This window comes from Phoxinus phoxinus (assembly GCF_949152265.1).
Source record: "Phoxinus phoxinus genome assembly, chromosome: 3".
Lineage (NCBI taxonomy): Eukaryota > Metazoa > Chordata > Actinopteri > Cypriniformes > Leuciscidae > Phoxinus > Phoxinus phoxinus.
This window is the reverse complement of record NC_136878.1, coordinates 34,409,559-34,434,945: the sequence shown is the minus strand read 5'-3', so window position 1 is coordinate 34,434,945 and position 25,387 is coordinate 34,409,559. Positions and strand designations below refer to the sequence as shown.

The following is a 25,387-nucleotide window of genomic DNA, read 5'->3' as shown; positions in this document are numbered from 1 at the left end:
GTCGTGACCGCATTACCACCTCGGGTGTGCATTATTTTTAGAATAATTCAACGGCCTGTCGTCAATTATTCCTTACAAATATATGTATGTATGCATGTATGTGTATGTGTGTGTGTGTATATATATATGTGTGTGTGTGTATGTATATATATATATATATATATATATATATGTGTGTGTGTGTGTGTTGTCTTTGCATTCTTTCTTGTGGCTCAGTGACACACTCAGTCAAAGGCTCATTAGTATGCAGCATTAGCAGGTCTTTGTCTTCAGGTGTGAATGAGGACATTATTCATGACCTTGTTGGATCATTCACGCCCACCTGCATATTGCCTTTCCAAACAAAAAGTGTCTTACAAAATTTAAATCAATCTATTGTTTAATGTGAACGATTAGCCCGGATGATTTTCAGATCATTTTAAAGTAAACACTTTAGCCGACAAGATCCATTAGTCAAAAGTATTGTGGGAATATGTGAAGTTGGTCGTTTGTGGTCTTATATCAGACAATTTAAGTTTGAGTTTTTTGAATAACCACGCATAAATAATATTCTCTCAAAAATGCAAACATGTACATACATGTTGCTCACATATTATGATAGCCATGTTCGTGCTAAATAGAGTGTAATTACACCTTTGCCATTAATATGTTTATAAGCAACTGAAAAAAATACAAATATCAGGTCATGTCAAAACATCTCAAGGACCCCAAAAACACCTTAGACCCCAGAGGGTTAATCTATGTTTATTACCGGTATATGAAAAGTGAACAGCATGAGTAGGATCATAAGATGGATCAGAGATGATTTTGACCACTTTATTAAGTTTTGTTTTGTAAAAAAACGTTCTTTAAATTAAATTTTATTTTGTATAAATTGTATCTTAATTTTAATCACTGTTTCATCAACCAATTGCCTGGAATTAATAAATAAGAAGCAAATATAGCAGACATATAATCAGGACACGGAGGCGCCCGTGCGATCTCTTGCATTGCATTTCGTAGAGAAGACTTTACTCTGTGAAAATATTTATTTATTTTTGTCCCTGTGCGCCGATCGGAAATCTGAGGATACAACATAGCCAATAGGCTATACTACGGACGTTAAATATCTTTGCTGCATTGGATCAGTCTCCTTTCTAGAACAGCCGAGAGCTTTCTAGCCTCGCGGCTCGCGGCAGCAGCGCCTTGCATCGCCCATAGACCTTAAAACAATCCGCGGATGGCGGGCGGGTGCGGTTTTGAAAATTGGTCAAAAAACGTTGGTGCGGATGGATGGTTAACGGATGATGAGTTTTGTGATGCGCTTGCGGATGAAATAATAGCCCATCTGCGCATCTCTAGAATGGAATCTATATTATGCGTCATGAAACATTGCGTTCCCCAACTCTTGAAAGGTCAGATTTTCTCCATCGTTTGATAAGTTTTGTTTAGAAAACCTTGAATCCATGTAAGACACAATGTCATTAGACATAATCCATGTCATTAGAATTAGAATCAATTAATTCATGTCATTAGACACAACGTACACACATGTGCAGGACAATGTTTTTTTTTTTTTTTTGCAGTGATCACGTGACCGCGGTATTGCGGTAACCGTCCCAGCCCTACCACGTGCGTGACTTCATAAACCAACGACCACTTTGCGACAATACAGTTTTGGGAAACAGTTGTGACTAGCAAGGTGATTTCTTCAACGATGCATCATACTATGGTAGTGAACCAGCGAGTTACGTCGTTGTACAGGAAACGCACCCCAGAGCGATCAAACCAATCCAAGCGCACTCCAGCTCTAAAACAGTGTCCGAACTTGGTCCCTACATATCACATCCCTAACCTATATTCCCACCCAACACACCCGAGATTCAGTTTCCATTTGTTGAACTTTCAAATGATGTTGAAAAACACTGCATCATGATTGCAACGCAATCAGATCCCTGAAGTACTATAAATTCAAGTGATTAGCCTACACGTGCGTCAGCTGTGCTTTTTCATACAAATATTAGGGTATACTTTGTATAATTTGGTCTCTAACTGAAACAGATATATGCTTGAATTCTGCTAGTTGAGACCTTTTCAATGATATATGACAAGTCTATCTGTACTAGGGCAGGGCGATATGTAAAAAAAATAATCGCCTTAAAAAATATTGCGATCTCCGATTATATCGCTATCGTCTACCCAAGCTCCGCCCCCCAAACGCCCCGTCGGAAACAACACTACGGACATACACCGTTAACACAAGTTATTTGAGTTTGGCTGCACTTTATCTAATGATAGCCTGGGATTTAGTAAGTTTAATTTTATGATTGCAAAGTTATAGGTTTTCCTTTGGTTAGTTTGATAAATACCATTATATTAAAGTTAAATACCAGCAGTCATTAATGTTAATCAAACTACAAAACACAGCTTTAACTGAGATGAATCTATATAAAATTTGTACTGTGTGAACAAACCGTTATTTTACGTTTAATTATTCGATTTCTCTACCTGAATACTACAGTTAGACCTTACTTTATTTGTAACATTGTTATATTGTATTTATCTATGCTTGTTATATTGTATTTATCTATGCTTGTAATTTGTGTATGTTCTTATTTTCACTGACTGTTCACTTCCCTTTGATAATGTTCGAACTTTATTAGTTAGGCCCCCCCCCTCCCCCTTGCTGATCTGAAAAAATTTCTGATCCGTGACTCAAAAAACGTAATATGATCTGAAACGTGAGTTTTGTTATCCTTTGAACCACTACACTATTAACATGCTACAATGCATAGGCAGAAGATGGAAGCATGTGCAGTAAGGACATCTATTCATGTCTTTCAAAAAGATAAGGCACCTACACAATGGACAGACAAGGGTATCTATTTATCTATTACTCTATGACATGACTAGTCTTCTGAAACACATGCAGATTCTGGTTGAGTCCCAATCCACATACCTTCTGCCCTAAATCAGATGCAAGAATATAATTATTCCGTCTCAAATCATATTATTGAAAAAAGTATGTCAAAGGTGCCCAAATGATATAGCCTACTATTTCTGGAAGGTTTACAAAGTGGGTATCCGTGCTTGTCTTTTCAGCTAATACTGCCCACCACAAGTCCACAACCCCTTGTGCTACAAGAAGAAGAGCAAGTGATAGTAAATTACAGATTTGTTTTTTTGTTTTTTCATTAAAAATTAAATAAAAAGTGAGGAACACAAGTTCAAAGCTGTCAGTTGTTTTAATGTATGAACCTAATAAGCAAAGTAATCATTTTAAGGTGATGAACTAGACACCAATGTTAATGAATACACAAAACATTATGTGACAAGGGGGTCTGTGATATCAAGACTATTTTATAAAATGGCAAAAAATCTCACTGAGGTCAAAGGGCCATTCACAAAAAGAACAACTATAAAGATAACTTTATTACCGCATCTACAACTATGGGCGATAACACACTGTTTATTATAAGCACGTGCTGCTGGTATGTTGTCTGCTGGTATGGCATCAATAACAACAGGTGGATTCTGATTGGCTGGCTGTTAATGTTTTTTATAATTCATCAGATGGAAAAAATTCTGAACCTTTCCTCTGTGTCGTTATTGTTAGCTGTGGTGTGGACTGCTATTCTTAGAATTATAATGATTATTAAAAATTGTATCATCCTTGATGCGAACATCCTTTACATAAAAGTGTGTACTTGACATTACATGTGAAGTGCACAGTATTTGGGATGCAGGGGCTGTTTATACCTGGCCACTTCATGCGTTTTCTCCAACTGTGAAAAGACCAGGTGTAAATGCCCTCCGAAACGCATTCGAGACGGATTTGAAACAGATCGCTCAAATCACTTTAGGAGGTGGTCTGGGCCGCATTCCAAATTAAACTGGACAAGTGTAAATGCATCTGGTTGTTGAAACCACATATGTAAATTAAAAAAATTAAATAAAAAAACGCGTGAGAGCGTGTTATAGGCTATATGTCATGTTATAGCCAGATATATCAGCGCCACTGCAACACGCATCACTGCAGATGAACAGCTGAGCATCTATTCATCAAGCCAACGTGCAAATCAAAGTGAAAGTAAGTCGCGGACGCTTAACACACAATCATCTTCATTAAAAGTAAAGAAACTAAATTATCTTACCAGGGCTGTTGCCGCTCTCTTATTGCGGTCTTTGATTTTGAAATTTTAGCTGATGATAGGGATGCATCGATCCGATATTCAGTATCGGTATCGGCTCCGATACGGCCATTTTTGCCGGATCGGGTATCGGTCAGACGAGGCCGATCCAAATCCGATATTGTGCGTATACTATTCTGTGCTATTGTTAAGCCCCACAAAAGGCACAAAACATTATAAAGCACCATAAAGTTGTCGTGCACTATATTATAAGTAGGGGTGGTTAATCTGTATGATTTCCCGATTCGATTCGATTACGATTACTGAAGTCCCGATTCGATTACAGTCGATTTTCGATTATTAACGATTCTCGATTAGCGATTATTGATTTTCCATTTCACAACAGTAAATTCACTACAGTAAAAATCACAACAATAACAAATTATAACAAACTTCAACATATTCTGAATCTCTATTAACATAAAATACGGATGTCCACGCATCACTTGTTACAGCTATCCTACCCGCTTTCTTCAGTGATTCCATGACTTCGGTTTTGGTCTTGTTGTAGAGTGTGGGGATCGCTGTGTCTGTAAAATATCTCCGAGATGGGACGTTGTATCTCGGCTCCAAAGTGTGCAACATAGCGCGAAAGCCCTGGTTCTCAACGACTGTACGCAAATCCTTGGCAATAAAAGTTGCGATTGATTGTGTAATGTGCTTTGCCCTTTCCGAGCCGGGTGGAAGCTTTGACAATATTGTTTCCACGCTTCAGAGTTCCGTCGATTCCGTCGATTTTTGGCATTTGTGAATCGATTCAGAATCGTCCACGTCCGCATCGCGATGCATCTAAGAATCGATTTTTTCCCCTACCCCTAATTATAAGTGTTCGGAAGCCATTATATAGTATAATGTGAGATAGAAATTAATATTTAAGTCATTAAATTCAAGATCACACATACTTTTCCCTCCGCTGCGGCTGTCACTCATTCTCCATTCAGCATCAAGCAGCGCGTCGCGTTCGGTTACGATAGTCAACACAATGAAAAACTCTCTCCAAGATGATTCAATGTTACTATAATTATACTTGATCTGTAGATAAAGGTGTATGGTTTTGCATTAAACAACTTTATCTTGCTGGACTTTATTGCTGTACCTTAATCATGTTACTTTCTACCGGGTGTCTGTCTCTCACAACACTGGAGTCAGAGCACTATAATTGTTCTTCACGCGCACAGTAACTGACATTTAAAACTGTTAAAAGAAAATGCTCAATAAACTATTGCATAGATAGATACTGTATAATACACTACGCATCAATATGTCTTTCCTTTGTGATTTGAACTTTTTAATGCGGACTCGAAGCGCTGCGCGCTGTGACTCGTGTTGCTTCAAGCGCAAAAGCGCTGTGTGCCGCACTGTACTGGAGCCTTTCATATCATAATACAGCGACGCAATGAACGATTATTAATAGCCTTTCTAGTTCTGTCCTATCTAATCATATGTTGCTGCCTCATTAAACCGCTGTGCTATACGCTATACATTTAAAACATGTCTCAATTTTATAGTAGGCCTAGGCTATAAAATAATTTATCTTTTAGATTTTTGTTATCTTGTTTTTCATGAATGTATTTTACAACAATACAAAGAGCAATGTGTAACGTTTTTACCAAATTTACTGTTACACTTATTGTCTCATATTTGTTCCCCACTAAATGTTTTTTCATGTTCAGATTTAATACAATTATTGTGCACTTGTGATTTTTCTAGACTAAATTTTACTGCTGAATTATCCACTAATCTAGTTTATAATAGCATTTTTGTCACAGATTATGATCATATTTTTTTGATTTGTTGTTTTTTCTTTATAATGAAGTTGTCTGTAATAAGTAGATTGTGTTTAACACACAAAAGAGTGATTATCAGTTCAACGCACAGTTATAGAAATTCTACTTGATTAAAAAGAAAAAACTGTGCTGGTATCAGATTGGTATCTGTATCGGTCGATACTCAGAATGTTTGGTATCGGATCGGATCGATTCTGAAAAAATGGTATCGTTGCATCCCTAGCTGATGATCAATAAAATGCAGCGCATATCGGTTGCTTTCGGTGACGTGCACTCCATTAAATCTGCATATAGCGCGGGAATTGAAGATCGGATTTATATCTGTTTTGCAAAAACACATTTACTGTATGTGACCAGGTGTAAATGGAATCGTTTTGATAAATAAGATCTGAGAAAACACATGAAGTGGCCAGGTGTAAACAGCCCCTTAGACCCAGCTAGATGAGCCCTCCAAAGGAAAAACATCAGCAACAGAGTTTCAGTCACTGTGTTGACTACATCTGAATCTGATTCTCCATCTCATAAAAAAAATGTCACATGAATGCAGTCAGTATGGAATAAATACATACAGTAGGATTTTAACATCCCCTCAACCCAGTTTCACTTCACTTCAATTCACTGTCTGCTGCTACCAAAACCAGAGTGCTTTCCATTATTCCTGCTGATTTGACATAACCAGTTAACCACAAGACCAACTCTGCAAGTCTGGACAACATCTGTATGTCATATGAACAACTGTGGTTTCTGTCCCCTTCATTTAGACCAACCTTTAACTCAAGCATGCAAACTTTACATTCAACTTCAAAACTATGCAAACTGTGTCTGAGAAAGGGAAACTTTTTAGTAGTAGGGTAAGATTTGTCAAACGACAGATGTGCCTTGATTTTCTGAGCCACTGGATGTAATTCAGCCCAACAGCTGATGTTGACAGCAGACTCAAAGACCTGCCAATTAGACAAGTGTAATTCCGCCATTTGTATGCAGGCTCCTGTCACCCCATGAGTTAACTTAGTAAGGGTAACAGTGATTTTTACTTTCAGACATGCATAAACTAGTAAGCAGGTGGCCGTAAACTTAATTTAAATGTGACCCACAGAGATATCTAAGCAGAGACAGCAAAAATGTACCATGAAAACACAATTGTATGACTTGCTTTCACAAAGTTCAGTAACAGCTGTATTCAAATGTGCCAAAATGTGGGGGTAAATCATCATTAGATTAATTAGAATTTTTTTCTAATTATTATTAGAAATAAATAATAGACAGATTAATCAATTTGAAAAAAAATAATCGTTCGTTTCAGACCTAATGTGATGACATCGTACATTCAACGTGCTTTTAGGGTGCCTATATGGTCTGTCTCATCTCAGTCACTGACCTCTGCTCCAGATACACAAATGCACACACACAGCCTACCAACAGAGGATTATGTGTGTGTGTCTGTCCACATCAGTGAAGTAACATCTGTAGAGCACATGGGAACAATAAATGTGCATGCTGGCCAAGTGCCAAGTCATAAGCTTAGAATCACAAAGCAGGACAGAAAGTTATTTTAAGTATTTCCATCCAAATACTTGTTCATTGTTGTTTGAGATGGGCTTTTGGACAAACTCCCCAAAGAATTATGAGGGATAAAAACTTGTTGATAAATAATAATATATAAATAACAGTGATACCTCTTCCTCTCAAGGCAGAAAAAACCTGTCAGACAGTGATAAAAACTGTGTTATAAAGATGATACACTTCCCCCTGAAGCAAAGCTACTGATAATAGTCACAGCACTTTTGCCACTGCCACCTTTCTTGCCAAAGGTGCTTAGTTTAACATCTTATACCGAAAATACCGATTTCATTTTAAAGTTACGGGTACACTCTAAAAAATGATAGATTATTTTTTCCATCCAAACGCTGGGTTGAGCCTGTTGGGTCAGTTTTGGGGTTGTTTTTTTAAGGTCGTTTTAATTACCCAGCTGTAGGGTTAGTGGCTGGGTCAATCTCACTGACAGTTAAACAATAAACCCCTCTCCCACCCTCCCTCGTACACAGAAACCCAGTAGCGGCATTACTACAACCTAGCTGTCACGATATCTTTAGACTATGAGAAAAGCGGAGCAGTGGTCTGAGGTTCGCGGTTCGCTAGCCGAACACCAGCCCATCACCGACTCAGATTTCAGCAACACACACTGTAGCGCTTAAGACAGAAATATATGTGGAAAATAGAAGGAAACTAATCAAAATAGAGAGGCAAAATAATTTTGAAATTGACTGCACTGAGGAACGTGTTCTTTTAAAACTGGAGGATTTTGTTCTAGAGTTTTCTAGAACATCTAAAATCAATCAAGGGGTGACAAATGTGCTTATAAATTATTTAAACAGAGAGCGTAAAATCCTGTTGATTCCCTATAATACATAGGCAGGGTGGGAAATTAGCACCCGCCACCCGCCGAGGGCGGGTACTTTTTCAAAGTGGCGGGTCACTTTGCCGTGTATACCAGCCACAGTGGCGGGTGGATTATAATAATGTTGCGTTCGCACCAAAAGCGAATACAGTTCGCAAAAATTCGCATCCACCGAGGGACCAGGACAGGACCACCATACGCGCGTAAACGCGTCTTTACATTGACTTAACATTGAATGTAACGTTATTTAAGTAGTAACCAATAAACACATGCTGCGAGTGATTTCATTGTACGGATTGGACAGCCTTTGTCAAAGAATGCGGTTGCTAAGTAACAATAATAAACTTTTGTCGAGTAACTCTTTTGATTGGTTTTCAGCGCTGTGTGTCACGGCGCTGAAGAGACCGTTAGCTAAACTGAGAATAAATAAAAAAAGTGTGTATATATTGCGCGCGCGCTCTCTACTACACCGCTGAAGCGCGGATGATCTGAAAACACAGACAAGCTGGAGTTCAGCGATCTTTATTTGAGATTTTCTACTTAAATTAAAGTGTCATTCAGTCGGTCTGTGTTCTGTCACGACTCACGAGCCGCTTGCGCTGTTTGTGCGACTAAATCTGCGATCAAAATGCAGGCTGATATCCAGCAGTGATTTTAATGTTGATCATATGAGCAAGAATGCAATGTTTCCCGAATATCCACACGATTTCAAATGTGACATTGATTTTATACAACAGTAAAAAAAAGGGTAACATTTAAGTGATGTACTGCATTTAAAACAGTATAGTCCGGCTTATTGCTCTATTTTGGAACGAAATCTGTGGCTTTGAACGAATCGTGAGATTCAATGAATGAATGACTCGATGACCGCCACCTACAGGCTATTTTAATATAATATTTTTATTAATATTAAACGTTTTTTAACATTGCATATTTATTGAACATTGTTTTATTTAAAGCATTATTTATTTTTAAACGGTATTGTAAAGGTTAAAAATTAAATGGAAAAATGCATTAAAGGGGGCGAATATTGTCCCTTAATGGAAAAGGTGTGGAAGAGGGGGTACGGCACTCAAAAAAATTGGAGAACCACGGAACTTTGGAAAAGGGATGTAGAATTGCACAAGTGCTACTGCTAAAGAGTGCATGGTAAATAATTTATCATAAGCTTAATTGAATGGCCTAGAGAGAATAATTATGACATTTTCTGTCTAAAGACTACAAATAAAATAGCTACCTAAAGTAACTAGCCTGGGTTTCCCCATACTGCCTTTGCGCAGCGTGATTTTATTCACGCTGAAAGGGTTAGAGTTAGGGACCCTAACCCTAACTCTCAACGAGAATTGGGTCTGGCGTTAGCAGGCTATAAAGTAACTGCAGTTTACTAAAAGTAATGACTAAAAGTTTGCATTCATAAGCATTTTCGTCTGAAGATGAAGACTAAGACTGAATCAAAAATGGTTGCCAAAATGAACACTGGCCTACACACACCAAGCGCACTACAACGCTGTTGCGTATGTATTAAATATGACTGATCATTTAAATAAATTGTTTTATTTAATTCAAGAAGCCTACATAGTAGCCTACATAATTATTTTCCAGGGTTTAAAATGTATACAGATTTGATATTTTCCCCTCATACTTAGGTTGGAATGGGTACGAAGTTGGCATTGAATTTCATTTGAAATGGTATTAAAAAAGTCTTAAAAAGCCTTGAATTTAAGCTGGAGGATCCTGGGGGTACCCTGAAATAAATAAAAAACGTATTGAAGCAATTTCTTTCGTGCAATTAGAATTGCGGAAAAAGTGGCTGGTAAAAAATATAAGTGGCTGGTAAAATTGGGCATCCACCAGCCACTGTGGCTGGTGGACAAAAAAGTTAATTTCCCACCCTGTACATAGGCCTAGTTTATTCTAGGGCTGCACGATTATTCGAAATGAAACCGCACGCGATTTATCAAAGGCTGAGATTATTTTATGTGCAGCTTGTCAGTGAAGTACGGCTCTGTGATCAGTAGTAAATGCTGCTCCATCTGAAAGTCAGAGGGCGCTCTTATGCAAAAACTTCAAATATGCCCCGCCGCAGAATTAGACAACACATATCATTCCAGGAAATCTCTATGGGCATCATTCTATTGCTGTAGCTGAATAAAGCTTTGATTGATTTTTTAAATGTTTAAATGAAAAGAGGTTCATAAATGCTTCTCATGTTTGGAACGATGTTTGGCGTGTGTTGCTTTTTCAAATTCATGTTATAAGCGACTCAAAAAAAAAAAAAAGGCAAAATATGGTAAAAAAATGTCTTAAATGCAAGTTTTTAAATATTAAGCTTTTAAAAATCCATTTTGTTTACCAGCAAGCTGTTGAGTTGTGCAATTTATTCTGCAATTTTTCTAACTTGTTTTTACTCTTGCCTGTATTTTTGTCCAATGCTGGGTGTAAATTAATAAATGTTCAACTTTTGAATATTACTGTTGCCTGTGTTGTTACTCTAGTAATTCAAACTCTTAATTTGATTAGATTCTAATCTCAATAATCAATATTGGATGATTCAATATTGATTCATTTGGATTTAGCCTATACAGTACATGCAAATTTTCCTCAGGGAAATAATTTCTCTGAACTAAAGCTGTAAACTATACAGGGAACCCAGTCAGTTTGTACATTATAATCAGGGTTTGAAATTAACACCTGCCAACCCGCCAAATGTGGGTAAAAATCAACTGTGGCGTAGCCTAGAAATCTAGACGCACCCTAGCGGCAGCAAATGTAATTTGCAGCCAGGATCGTCTAGCAACTCTCCGTTGGCTTGCGAGCTGGAAAAAACAAATTCTAGTCAGGGCAATCACATTGGGCCTCATTTACCAACCGTTCTTACGATTAAATGTGTTTTTAAAACCCACTTACGCACTTTTTACGAAGACTCTGACATTCACTAATGTTTTCTTATCTTGGATTTGTTCTTAGCTAAGAACAAAATCTACGCATACTCAAGAGCACTCTTACGTACATTTGAGTGATGACAGTTTGCTCCAAATAATTAGTTACTGCATTTTATTTAATTCTACAGTCGTTTACAATGATAGTATTTTACTGTAATGTATTTCTGATCATTTGTTGAAAAAAAATCATAGTATGCAAAGAAACACTAACACTGCAATTTACGTGGGATTCATCAATCCCAAGAACAAAGGTGCGAACAATTCTGTTGTTTAAGAACATGTCATGAATCCGACGTTGACTTTTCTTGGGAAGTTTATTCCCAAGCAGGCAGAATATGCCTGCTGCTGCTGGCGAACAGCAGTCTTTCGAATCGGCTATGGCCGCGACTCTGGAAGACTTGGACTTAAGCTTTTCTTTGAGAAAAGAACATAGAACGGCACTGAAGTCATTCTTAAAAAAGGAAGATGTGTTCCGCCGCTCTAACTACATCACCTTCTTCGTTGCTCTGGTTGGTTGTAACGCTATCCTATTGCGTGCAGAGGGAATATGAAAGACAACCATTTATCCATTTATCCTAATTACCCTTGGAATTAACCCTGCCAATGGTGTTCCCAGACCATCTTGATGTGTGTTCCGCCCAGTTAATAATAACTAGAATATCAAAATCGACTGCTGGCGGTAGATCCTTTTCCTATTTAGCACCAAAACTTTGGAACAGTCTTCCTACCATTGTCCGGGAAGCAGACACACTCTGTCAGTTCAAAGCTAGATTAAAGACACATCTCTTTGACCTAGCATCACATAATGCATTATAGACTTCTATAACTCAATGTTAGGCTGCATAGATTAGGTCAGCCGGAACTGGGAACACTTCCCTTAAAGGAGAACTCCAGCGCAAAATGAACCTTTGGTCTAATTACACATTGTTACCTAGTCAACCGTTATCTGAGATTTGTTTTCATGATTATCGACTGTAAATAGTTTTATCTCTAAAAACAGTTTAGCCTATAACGCTAGTATAACGCTAGTATATGGGGCATAGAGTAATGACAAATAAAAATTGCTTGTTAATACCACTAACAAGGCTCAAAATAGCCCCACACTAACACGGTAGCATAATGAGGGTCCCTACCTTCAAAACGAAGCATTGAGAACTTTGACAGTGTCCAGACAGTTTAATAAGAAGATATTTTATACATACAGTCAACTTCACGTATACAAGCAGAAGCCATCTTTGAAAAACAGACTCGATCAGTCAATCAACGAAACGCCGATCTAAATGCGCTGGACCATATGAGATTCTACACAGTTCAGCGCATTTGGATCGGCGTTTCGTTGATCGACTGATCGAGTCTGTTTTTCAAAGATGGCTTCTGCTTGTATACGTGAAGTTGACTGTATGTATAAAATATCTTCTTATTAAACTGTCTGGACACTGTCAAAGTTCTCAATGCTTCGGTTTGAAGGTAGGGTCCCTCATTATGCTGCCGTGTTAGTGTGGGGCTATTTTGAGCCTTGTTAGTGGTATTAACAAGCGATTTGTATTTGTCATTACTCTATGCCCAATATACTAGCGTTATACTAGCGTTATAGGCTGAACTGTTTTTAGAGATAAAACTATTTACATTCGATAATCATGAAAACAAATCTCAGATAACGGTTGACTAGGTAACAATGAGTAATTAGACCAAAGGTTCATTTTGCGCTGGAGTTCTTTAAATCCTGATGTACTCGTTACATCATAAGAAGAATGGCATCTACGCTAATTTTAGTGTCTTTGTTTATCCCGAGGTTTTCCCGCAGCCTGCCAAATTCAGACCGTATCCAGATCTGACGAAGGACCTTCGCCTGGACCCGATGACAATGCAGTGCTAAAGTGCCAACTAGCCTCTCCCTATGGAGGATCCCTTTACCACTCTACAGATAAAGCATTGGAAAATTTGCGTATCTACCCCGTAGTGATAAAATAAAATTCTGTATCAAATTTATAGGCAGGAAAAGTAGTTTAAGGTTTGGTTTGTAGAGAATTACAAACCTGCGCACATATATTCAAACACACATAACTATAGAATTAATTATTGATGCGCACGTGAGCGCTTTCAGTGTTTGTCACAGGTTCGCATTTAAAGTCTGTGTAGAGAGAACGGTGTCATCTTAGCGGTCTCTAATTAAATAACAAATTATCCTTTCGACGGAAGTGAATCAATCAAAACTAACTTTAGCTGGAAAATAACATTTGTTATTTGAAAATAACAAAGCCAAAACAATCTGTTACCTTAAATTATACATTTATTTCTGTAAAGCAGCTTTGAAACAATCTACATTGTTAAAAGCGCTATATAAATGAAGATGACTTGACTTGACTAGAAGATAACTACACATAAGCAACATAAATTCTTCAACTAACCATTCAGAAATGTCTTGTTGCATTCTACATTTTGTCACTTCTTCTTGAGTCTCTCCATCCATCATTGTCTGAATTCGGTTTGAACATAAAAGGCTAAAAGTTTTTTACATTTTCAGTGCATGTCTGTGTAAGTGCAAGCTCTTGAAGCTCCGCCCCCTGTGCTGGGAGCAGCAGCTCATTTGCATTTAAGGGAACAGACTAGGGCTGTAGCTGTCGATTATTTTAGTAATCAAGTATTCTACTGATTATTCCATCGATTAATCAAGTAATCGAATAAAAATTGTGGTAATAAAAATAGATCCAAGTGAACAACACCCCTTAAAATGACTTAAAATAGGCTACAAATACAGGTAACACTTTACAATAAGGTTCATTAGTTAAAGGTATAGCGGAGGATTTTCTTTTTCCGGGTGGGTAGCCTATACTATTGGTCCACCTAAGTGTCAATCATTCTGGTGATATGTGTACGTAAGGCCGTCGTACGTGCTCGTCCCTGCACCGCATGCGTACTTTCAGGTGTACAGATGGTACTCAACCAGAATGAGACTTTTACCGCCGCCGTTCCCGCGGCGGTAAAATTGCGGGGGTGTATTTGCTGGCTTTGACCGCTAAGAGGCGCTACAATCGCAGACTTTGAAAAGTGTCAGTTTATTCTCTCTATTGTGTAATCTGCCGCCGCGCCGCGGCTCATTGAGAGTGTTTGAAATGTGGTAAAACAGATCAATTCAAGTTAAACATGTAGTTAAATGAATTCATATAATCACAAGACTGAAATTAAATGTAGGCCTAATACATTTAATAAATAATGAAAACATTTCAACACAAAACATTGCAATAGAAAAATATTAGGCTACATCAATGAGGCTTTGCAAGAGCAACGTCTCATCAGCGGACCGACGGTAGTGCAGTGGACAACGCAACAGCACGAGCTTCACGGAGTTTCAAGCGATGCGAGATCGAATCTCACTAGCTTTGGCTGACAGCGTTAAATGTTTTACCATTCTTGATGCTTAGATGGGTAACTGTTTATTGAAGTCAAGCGTTTTGTTTAATTATCAATGGCACATTACAACATAAATTTGCTACTAGAGCCGCTGGACAGACGAGAAAACTGATGAAGGATGATTATCAGCCGATCGCGTCAGAAAATGAAAATGGAAGCTATCTTTAATCTGCTAAATTATTGTTTTGTGAATCATCCACGAAATTGAGATGACTGACAATTGATACCCGCCATAGCAAAGGAAGAAATTTTTAAAAACAGATCCTGGACATTTCAAGGTTTAAATAAAGTGTCGGGGGCAGTTTATTTATTTAAAACAGGGTTGCATCGAGTTAGAGTTTATTAAGTAAGAAACAGAATCTTATTCTTGCGACATTTTAAATCTGTATTGCCAAAGAAATTGCAGCTAAATAAACAATTAAAACAGTAGGCTATAGTCTACAAAACGAAAATAGTTCAAAGCAACATAAATTAAGATTTTCTTTGCTTCTCTCTCGCGCTGGATCTCTTTTATTTGAGTTTATGTCTCCCTGCACTGCGCGCACCGGGTCTCTCTCGAAATTAAACAAGATTTCAGGGTAAAACCCCATTATACAGCTGATAATAGGCTACTGATGTCGCTGTGTGTCATCCAGACAAATCACGAAAAAAAAACTGTAACATGATTGAGTCTTGCTGTAAACAGAATGCCTGGTTGAATTCACCGTACAATAAAACGAGGTGGATCGCGAATAAGCGCTCTGTTTCTGCTGCTCACTTGCATTCGTTTAGTTGGCAAGAACGCGTTTCGTCGATAGTTCATGTTTAGATAATGCCAGATTGTTGACAAACACACTACTCAAACATGTTAAAATTCTACAAAACCAGTTGAAACAAATGGATTGAACACTTCAACTGAAAGTGTGTGTGTGAAACCCCTTTAAATACAATAGGCTAGCCTACATAAAACTACAATATTTATAATTTAAGGGCCTACATTTGGACACATCGAGAGATTTATCTTTAAAAGTATTTTGCCTTTGCCTGGTCATCAGGCTCACTCTCCATATGAAAGACGGAACATTAACACCTCCTGAACCCCCAACCCCCCACAGGCGATCTGAGTCTGAGACCGACTTAAAACAAAGAGAAGTCGGAATTCACACTTAATTCTAGACATAGCATTAGGCTAGTAAAGTGTTGATAATGAAATAATTTAATTATTTAGGCTACATGTAGGCTAATAGGCTAATATTTCTGTCATAAAAGTTTATTAATAAACATTTAATTATTTCAATAATTGAAGAAATAAAACGCTACCTCGGTTTGGGCAGCTTTTTCCAAGCAAGCCTAAATACAAACGCATGTTAATTTGTTCAAACGCATGTTCATTTGTTGTCATGAATACAATGTTCAATTCAATGTTAAATTCCACGGGGATCTTTGGAACCTTACAACCAGGGTGCACGATTTGTGAATTATCTATTATTTTTTTTTATATATAAATCTCAAACCACAGTGCTTTGTGCTGCTGCTAAACTAAATAACATTTATATAATATTTATGAACTTAAATGAAACAATATCGCAACATTTCGACAAATAAATTATCTGATCTATTTTTACAATTTAATTCAGGGCGATTTAGCCTATATGAACGGACAAGGGTGGAAATCTCGCTATAATTAAATGTAGCCTAGTCTCTATAGAGACTAGGCTACATTTAATTATAGCGAGATTTCCACCCTTGTCCGTTCATCATTGGGAAGCGCTCACAGCTTTTGAGTAGATCTGCACCTCTCGGTTTCATACGGATTACCTAATCAGATAACATTTATTAAATATTTAGACATTTAAAAGCTTTAGACATAGCCGATTTCTTATCGTGACTGAGCGGAGGAAAGTGGCTTTCGGTTCATTTTTGTGACGCGCAGTTCCCAGAGACAGAGACGACAGATAAACTTTTGAATAAAAGTTTGAATATGAATACAAGTTTACAGTTTTGACCGATGTAGGCTAGGCTACTCTACTCTGATCTGTATGACTAAAAAACTACGGAGTAGCCTATAGGGCCTAAGTTATTTTAGCTGTCTGTTATGAGAAAAATAAATCCAAATGAACGCGCAGCCGCGTCTGCCGAACACTAATTCAACATGCCAGAATAAAACCCGACTTTAGAACAATGGATAGCGCCACTCGGTGTGGTGTGCCAAAATACTTAATTAAAAACTTCAATATTTGATTCAAAATAATCTCAAAACGCTTTGTGACATTTTGAAAGCCGTGCATGCATTAAGGCACTGGAACCATGAACTGAAACTGGTTCTGATTTTATTGTTTGTCGTTTAAACGTGCCTGTTGCATATCTTTACATTATACATTTTAAATGAAGTAATTTATAGCATTGATTACTGTGGAGGGAGGGGGGATTAAAATAATTCAGCAGAAGCAGGGATGTTTAGACCAGAAGGAAAAACCATGTTTTACAAACTCTATATGAACCAAAAAAAAGGCTATCCTGTATAAAAAAAAATGTTTTGTTTGTTTGATTTTTATGCATTAATAATAGGCTATGACATGCATTAATAGGCTAATACAAAATGTACAATAATCTTTGTTTGTACGGGATTCGAACCCGTGTCATCCATATGACCGATACGTAAGTTCTACCACTCTGCCATGAATATACTCATTTGAAAATCCCCGGTTTATCCAATCTCTTCCAGAAAAGCGCTCATCATTCGTCTCATTCCTCAGTTGAGTAGTAAACAAATAATCAGCTTCTTTGCACCTAATTTATTTTTGTTCGTTATTTTTGTTATTATTATTATTTTATCACGCTGCTCCCAACGGGCAATAGGCTTATGTCGCCCACCGACGTCTAGGTTACAATATGAAATAAAGGCTATATTGTTCTCGTCTCTATTTTAAAATTATGATTCTATTTTTCTGTCCTAAACAATGTTCTATAGTAGCCTATTTCATCTGTTAATTGACATTAACCCCGCTTACATTTCAAAATACGGCAATAGCGGCTGTTTTGCACAATGTCCCTCTGCGCCACCTGGCGGTCATTTCGCGAATGACTTTGAAATGCGACTGGATTATTTTTACCGCGGTAGTTTCGCCGCGGTGCCTGTCGCGGCGGTAATAGGCATTCTGGTTGAGTACCATCTGTATTATGTGTAATGATGAGTTACGGTTTCAGCCATTCCTTTGAAAATGGCTCAGGGTCGAAAGAGAAAAAATTTATACGAAGTGTATGATAAGAAGAGAAAGGCTGCAGAATATAGAAACAAGACCAGAGTGATTTTGGGTGAATATTTCACACGCTGGCGTGCGCTAAAAGCACAGGTTGGGCTTCCCACTGATGCCGCAGTCGCGAAGATTCTACTAGACAGGTAAAGTTTGTCATGCTATTTGGAGAAATCCATTTAAAATCACTGCTAGTAAAAGTTAATGTAAGCTACATTTAAGTTTAATAGGCGTTCCCTCTCGGGAGCAAATAGAGTGTTGCGCATGTGCATTTTTAAAATAATTGGAGAGGGCGGGTCTTTTCTAAAATTAGGAAAGATCCTCCGCTATACCTTTAACATTAGCTGACTGACTTAGTTAACATCCTAAGAATGAACAATACTTCTACAGTATTTATTAATCTTAGTTATTAATTTCAACATTTATTAATGCATTATTAAAATTAGGGATGTCCCGATCCGATCCACGTCATCGGTATCGTGCCGATATTGGCCCAAAGCGCTAGATCGGAGATTGGAAGGGAAAAAAAAATATGATCCGATACCTATCCAACACAAACCATGGGAAAATCTAGCTTAAACCATCGCCTAAATGCTTGGATATTAGCATTTCCCTTGCTGCGACATCCAGTTCGCGGCGCAGCCTGTCACGTGATAACAGTAGTAGCCAATTATAGTCGCATGAGTATGAGGGTTAGCTAACTTACAGAATAGCCATGTCAGCGGTGTGGAAGTATTTCAGACATCCCAAGTCTCCCGGGAGTCTCCTGCATAGCAGCTCCCTGATGCCTGCAAATTCTAGAGCGAGCGAGCAAGAGTGCGCATGCGCAGCGCACGCACGGCCTCAAGAAGCAGCGAGAGACTTTGCGTGTGTGCGCTAGTGTGCGCTAGTGTGCCTCAAGAAGCGTAAGGACCCAACCAATCAATTGTCAGTGTGGGCGGGCTTTTATCTCTTCTCCCGAACCGAATTAATCAGAACTGTTTGTCAATGTTATGTTATTTATTTGGAATGTTATACATTTATGTCTTTCAGTGCCTTTTTGTTGTTACTACTGTGATTTGCACATAGCTGCACTGTGAGGGATAGTTTTGTATTTATTTGTTTACAATGCTGAATGCTGCTTTTTAAATTGTTTTAACTTTAAACCTGTTGGTAGCTTTAAGTACTGAAGTACCTGTATTTTTATTTTTTAGTAGTGTTTGAATAAAGGGTGGCAGTCTTTCATAAACAACTGTTGTTGTGGATACTGTGGATTCGCTGCAGCCCTAGAACAGACACAAAACGGTGCGTTTTTACTCACCCTCAAAAAGTGACAATTTTAACATGCTATATATCTGTGGGGTATTTTGAGCTAAAACACATACATTACACACTCTGGAGACATCAAAGACTTATTTTTAGGGGTGGGAATTGATTAAAAAAATTAACTTATTAATTGCACAATTTGCTGTAATTAATTGCAATTAATCGCATTTCCCCCAAGCTTGTAATCATCAATATTTAAACGTAGAATCACCTAATTAAATTAAACACAGAAAAAAAGGAACAGAAAATAGCCCTATATGCAAATAACATTAAACATCAATATATCAATCTTCAATCAGTTCTATGCAACATACTCAGATTTAACAGATTCTTTTTTTTTTTTTTTAATCAAAATAAAGTATAGTCCTACAAAGCTATTATTACCAGAGCATGTGATCAGAGCAGATCATTTTACCATTGTTATGGCTATACCATGGTACTGGTATACCATGGCTATACCAGCTCAGTAGGGCTATTGCAAACAGAAGTCTACTACTGAGAAATTCCACGTTATTTGAGCGCGTGATCGGTAAATAATTGGAGCATTTGGGCCGTGAATGACAGAGCAGAACGACATGCACACACATACACACAACGCGGACACGGAGGGGCGAGCGGCATATTTTCTGCCTTTTTTCTCTTTCGGTCAAAAACTAAAAATGTCATTTTCGGCCGATAATTTTCGGCGGCCTAAAAATTTGGTGCATCCAGCTTCTATGCTATTTGAATTCAGTTTTGCTAATTGTATACAGCATCTTTGTTTTGTAAAACGCGCCATCAGGCAACTTTTAAAATGCAAACATTCCTCCTAAAACTCCATCCTTGTCCTTCTCCATCATGACAGGGTGACTTGGTTCGGCTCACTCACAATAGCAGCCACAACAGGAACTAGTCATTAAAACTAGGCAAAATAATGTGCTGCGTCAATTGCGGGGTTTTTTAACGCGTTAAACGTCTCTAATTAATCGCAAAGATTAACGCATTAATTCCCCCAGCCCTACTTATTTAACATTGTGTAAAAGGACATTATACCACCCCTTTAAATATTTAACTTTATTATATTGAGTTACCATTATTTACTGATATTTATTTCAATGCTTTACAGGCTTTAGTGTGTTGTTTCATTGAAGGAAGTGCTCAAATAAACATGCATGTCTGTTACGAAATGGATGTTTGAGCCTCGTATATTATTATTATTATTTTTATTCTGTGTTAATTACTACCGAAGCTACGAAGCTCTAAAAATCGTATTCGGTCGGACCAGCCCTAATCTTGTCTTTGTCCCGTTTACAAAGTATTTGGACACTTAAACGGATGGTTCAGAGTAGGGCTGTAACGATTTACGATATTAAACCGAAATTGCGACACTCAGATCCACGAACCTGTGTCGCGGTGTGAGAAGGCAGATCGCGATCGACACACCCCTTCCCAGACTTATCTTTCTCGTCCAGAATAGATCATAGGGCTGTGACGGGGTCTTTTACATATTAGGTATGGGAATTTCAAGCAAAAATAATATTCGAAGATCGCTGGGTATCATTTGATTATTATTTTAAAAAAAATCGCACCTATCCCCCACACGCACACACACAAGCAAACACCAGAGCAAGTGAGCAAAGCGCGCGGTGTTTGCTTGTATGTGTGTGTGTGTGTGTGTGTGTGGCACCGGCGCGCGCGTGAACTGGAACTCACCTCATAAACTAATCGAAACTTATATAGAAAGCTTGAAATACTTTTACTTGATTTAACGTTAATTCAAAACATAAAGAAATGGCTGCTTAGGCTAATTCGTAGGAAGTGTGCATTTCTCTATATAGGCGCGTTCACTTTGTGGCAAGCGTTATTCCTGCGATTGAGATGCGGGTCATGCGGAATAGGCAATATATTATTTGTGGTTTACAGCACAGACAGTAAGCCTCGGTTACCTCAGAAGAATTTTTAACATGCTCGAATCATCTCCACAATGGAGTATAGTTCTGTTTGTTTTTCAAAAGTATTTTGTTACAAGAAAACAGAGTTATAGCTTTAGCTATTTATTTATTTGGCTTTTAAAATCCTCCCTCCTCGCAAGAATCGCGGTTTGTATCGAATCGTGGGTCAGAAATCGGGATACGAACCGAATCGTGGGTTTGCTGTATCGTTACAGCCCTAGTTCAGAGTAATTTCAACCTAGGGTCCTTTGCACCATGACCTCGAGCCAAACACCCCCCCAGAAGTTTTTTTTCCCTTGGTCGAACATTCTTAAAGGGGTGGTAAAATGCCCTTTTCACAACATGTAAAATAAATCTCTGATGTCCCCAGAGTGTGAATATCCCACAGATATTTTAATATAGCATGTCAAAGTTGTCACTTTTTGAGGGTTTGCAAAAACGCACCGTTTTGTGCCTGGCCCTTTAAATGCAAATGAGCTGATGCAGAGGGCAGGGTGTTAGCAGCTGCGATTACCTCACGCAGACACCCTAACATTACAGAAACTGTTCTGCCTTTTATGTTTAAACTGAGTCAGACAAAGATGGAGAGACTCAAGAAGAAGTGACAACATGTAGAATGCAACAGGACGTCTCTGAATGGTTAGTTGATGAATTTATGTTGCTGATGTGGAGTTAACTATCTTCAATTAGGATATTCTGTAATCTATAAATCGCTCGTATAAACTGTTGTGAGATGAACAAAGAGTGACTTTCTATTGCATGTGAAAAGATGGATGCTAAAGTTTGAGCTGACTCAAAAATGTACTCTTATACAACAATTCTTCCTCTTCTCAACATGGACTGCGTGTTCCCGGGGTGTTTATGTACATTTTAGGTCTATTATGGGAGGAATGTTGTGTAGTCCATACCGGCCGTTTGTTGTAACTAAAGTTAGACAAGTGAAATCATACTCAACCACTCCTTTAAAATTAGAGCTTATTTAGAGATATCAGCCAAATGGCTTGGTGCGCTAATGGATCCGAATGTTGTATCTCGTAAATTACCCAACTAATAATGCCCGGAATGGTACCAAACTTCTACAGTAGTACAAATAGGTTCTGTACTCATAAAACGAGGCATTGTAAAGTTTGTAGGTACATCAGGAGTTTATTTAAATAACACTTGCCTGATGGTTAGCTAGCGCTAACCCGGACATTGAGGTCACTTCAGTAATTGTGAAAAGCAATTATGTTATTCAATACAGCAATTAGTTCACTTTGGGCACACAAAATGACACACATAATGGCACAACAAACAAATAAACCTGTAACTCATGAATACTGGAAACTGTCTAAACACAGTTATCCTAATTTGTCACTGTAGGGTCATGTTCTTTCTGCCTAAAATGTAAACCACTCCATACCAGCTGTATTTCCTACTATTGATATTTCTCATTTCTGCTTATAAAACTTAAAAAATAAAGTGAATTCTAGAGTAGTTTACCAAATTGTAATGCCTTATTAGCAGCAATAATATAAAATTGTATATGCTGTCCTCAAGGGTCAAGAAATGTCAAAACTCAAGACTGGCTGTATGTAATTAATTAGCTGTGGCATTTAACTATCTGATGTAGAGACAAAATTCCACGCAGTTACCCAGGCTGACTGAGATTTACACAGTAAGTATGCAGTCCATTTCCTGTCGTCTGAATGCAGACCTGCCAAATGCACTTTGACTGCACTTCCAAATATTCGGCTTCAGAACACATTTGTATGTTCTTCAAAAATCTACATTTAAGAGGATAGTTCAGCCTTAAATATTTTGTCATTATTTACTCACCCTCATGTTGTTCCAAACCTATACGTTTCTTTCTTCTGTTGAACACAAAAGAAGATATTTTGAAGAATGTTGGTAACCTGACAGTTGATGGTAGCCACTGACTTCCATAGTTTTTCTTTTCCTACTAGGAAGTCAATGGCTACAGTCAACTGTTTGATTACCAACATTCTTCAAAATATCTTCTTTTGTGTTCAACAGCAGAAAAGAAACTCATACAGGTTTGGAACAACATAAGGGAGAGTAAATTATCACAAAACTATCCCTTTAAGTTTCTTTACGTCGAAAATGCAACAGATTTCATTGAACTACAATACAGTCTGTCATTATCCTAATCGCCATAATCAAAAATGTTCACTTCACAAAACAAATTCACAAATAAGGTCAGTTACCTTTTATCCCAAACTCCTGTGGAAGGATTAGTATTTCCTACAAGCAAAACAAGGAACAGCCGGCAGAATGAATGAGCAGCGTTAGGTAGACTGAAAACACACCTCCATCTGCCAACTCACAGAAAACACAAGAAGCAACAATCAGTAGCAGCCAAAGGGTGTGTACTTGAGTGATTGAAAAAATGCAAACCATCTAAGGCAAAGTATCAGTGACAACATCAGTGGTGTTACGTCAGGATCACCATGTGGGAAGTGAAGTCAAATGAAATGATTGAGAGAGAAAGATCAGAGATGGGAAGAGGTTAAAAAAATACCTTTGAATTAACTTTTAGGGTTTCAAGCATATACAATGTCCATTCAGATATAAAGGTAAATTGGAACATGTCCTATCGCCCTGCTCTGCTGTCTTTTTATGACTGCAATTATTTACAGCCCTTAGGCTAGTCCTCCTGGGTACTGCTAAACTAATCCACCCAAAAAACAAACAACAGCCACATAACAAGAGAGAAGGGAAAATATGATCAGAGGAGGAGGACTGAATGTAAACAGATTATGAATAAAGTGAGTCTTTCTCTAAAGTCAAAACAGGCTTTCCTTGTTTTCAGAAAAGTCCAACACTGTGTCCTAACCAGGTGTGACGATGACGAACATTCCAGCGACAATTTATGTGACAGTGAACATGACAATGGGGTGTGACTTGACACAATCAAATCACAAAACTAGTGCTGCACGATTAATCATATCGCAATCGCGATGTCAAGCCTATGCGATTATGTGATGAAAAATCCTGCGATTTTATATGAAATAAACAAATTAGGGTGGTTAACGCAATTAACACAGCAACTGTTTATTTTTGTCATCCTTTGGCTAGTGTTACATGATCCCGCTCTTATTCATGCAAATGCTTTTAAACCATTCATGCACGACAAGACAAAAAAGAGCCGCTGTCTGTGAATGTCCTGACTGTGACTCGCGCTAGTATCGTGCGTGCGCACAAGACAGCGCGGCAGAATATAGTTCATAATAACACACAATTATGCCAAAATGTATTTTTGTCGAGTATCTTCTTAACACAAGAGCAGTCTTATGATAAACGTAAAGAGTTGTGACTCGTGAGAGAATGAGGTGCGTGTGAGATCAGCCGCTGCTGATGACCCGCGTGGGTCTTAAAGGGACAGTACACAGTAGCCACTAATTATCTCGGTTGTAAAGTTAATCAAAGAACAAATGTAAAAGAGGAAAAACACTCACTTCTCTTGACTAAAGAAACTTATTTGCAATTTTAATAAGGATTAGTCTATAGGCTATTTATTCAGCGCAGACTGTTTGATAACTTAAAGGGGTCATGACATGAGAAACCAAATTTGCCTTGATCTTTTGGTATATAAGAGGTCTTTGTACCATTAAAACGTCCTGCAAGTTTCATAGCTTAAGACGTCCTCCCCATTATAAACGAATCATTTATTTAATCAAGCTCTAAATACAGCTCGTTCTGGATCCATGGTAAGAAGTGACGTCACGGTACGAAGTGACGTACCAGCGTTTGCATACGACCGCCTCCGGCAGAAGACAGTTACGCTTTAAGCGCAAGGCAACTACGCTCATTTCGTATCACTGTCGCGCCCGCGCGCCGCGCGCCTCTCAAGTGTTCAGTCGACGGACAGCGAGTGGGTCTGTGTGTACAGGGAAATTACGATGCCACGCAGATGTGCTGTTCCTGGCTGTGGACAAACAACATCTGTGAATACGCTGCGAAAGATCCAGTCGTCAGGGAAAAATGGATGCACTTTATTTTTTGCGGACGTCTCAGTCACGGCAGTGTTAGTTTAAGCGTTTGTTCTATACATTTGAAGGATGACTGTTTTGAGAACAAATCCCAAAATGATGCTGGCTTTGCCAGAAAACTGTTGCTCAAAGATAAGTCCGTGCCGACTATTCTGGGCTCAACAACGACGACGCAAACTGTAAGTAATGTATTTAAAACTTTAAACTACTTTTTAAATA

The 25,387-nt window shown here is 38.1% G+C and overlaps 1 protein-coding gene across 7 annotated transcripts in view; it reads right to left on the bottom strand.

Moving 5' to 3' along the window:
- specc1 (sperm antigen with calponin homology and coiled-coil domains 1) overlaps positions 1-25,387 on the bottom strand; it is a 218,895-nt gene that overhangs the window by 167,974 nt on the left and 25,534 nt on the right. The window contains exon 2 of one of the 7 annotated variants that reach the window (XM_079608315.1): positions 23,384-23,491. The exons of 4 other annotated variants lie outside the window; for them this stretch is intronic. The gene's annotated coding sequence lies outside the window, so the exon portion shown is untranslated. Of the gene's footprint in view, positions 1-23,383; positions 23,499-25,387 lie in introns of those variants that run through there. 2 more of the 7 variants (XM_079608316.1, XM_079608319.1) reach the window with 2 other exon arrangements.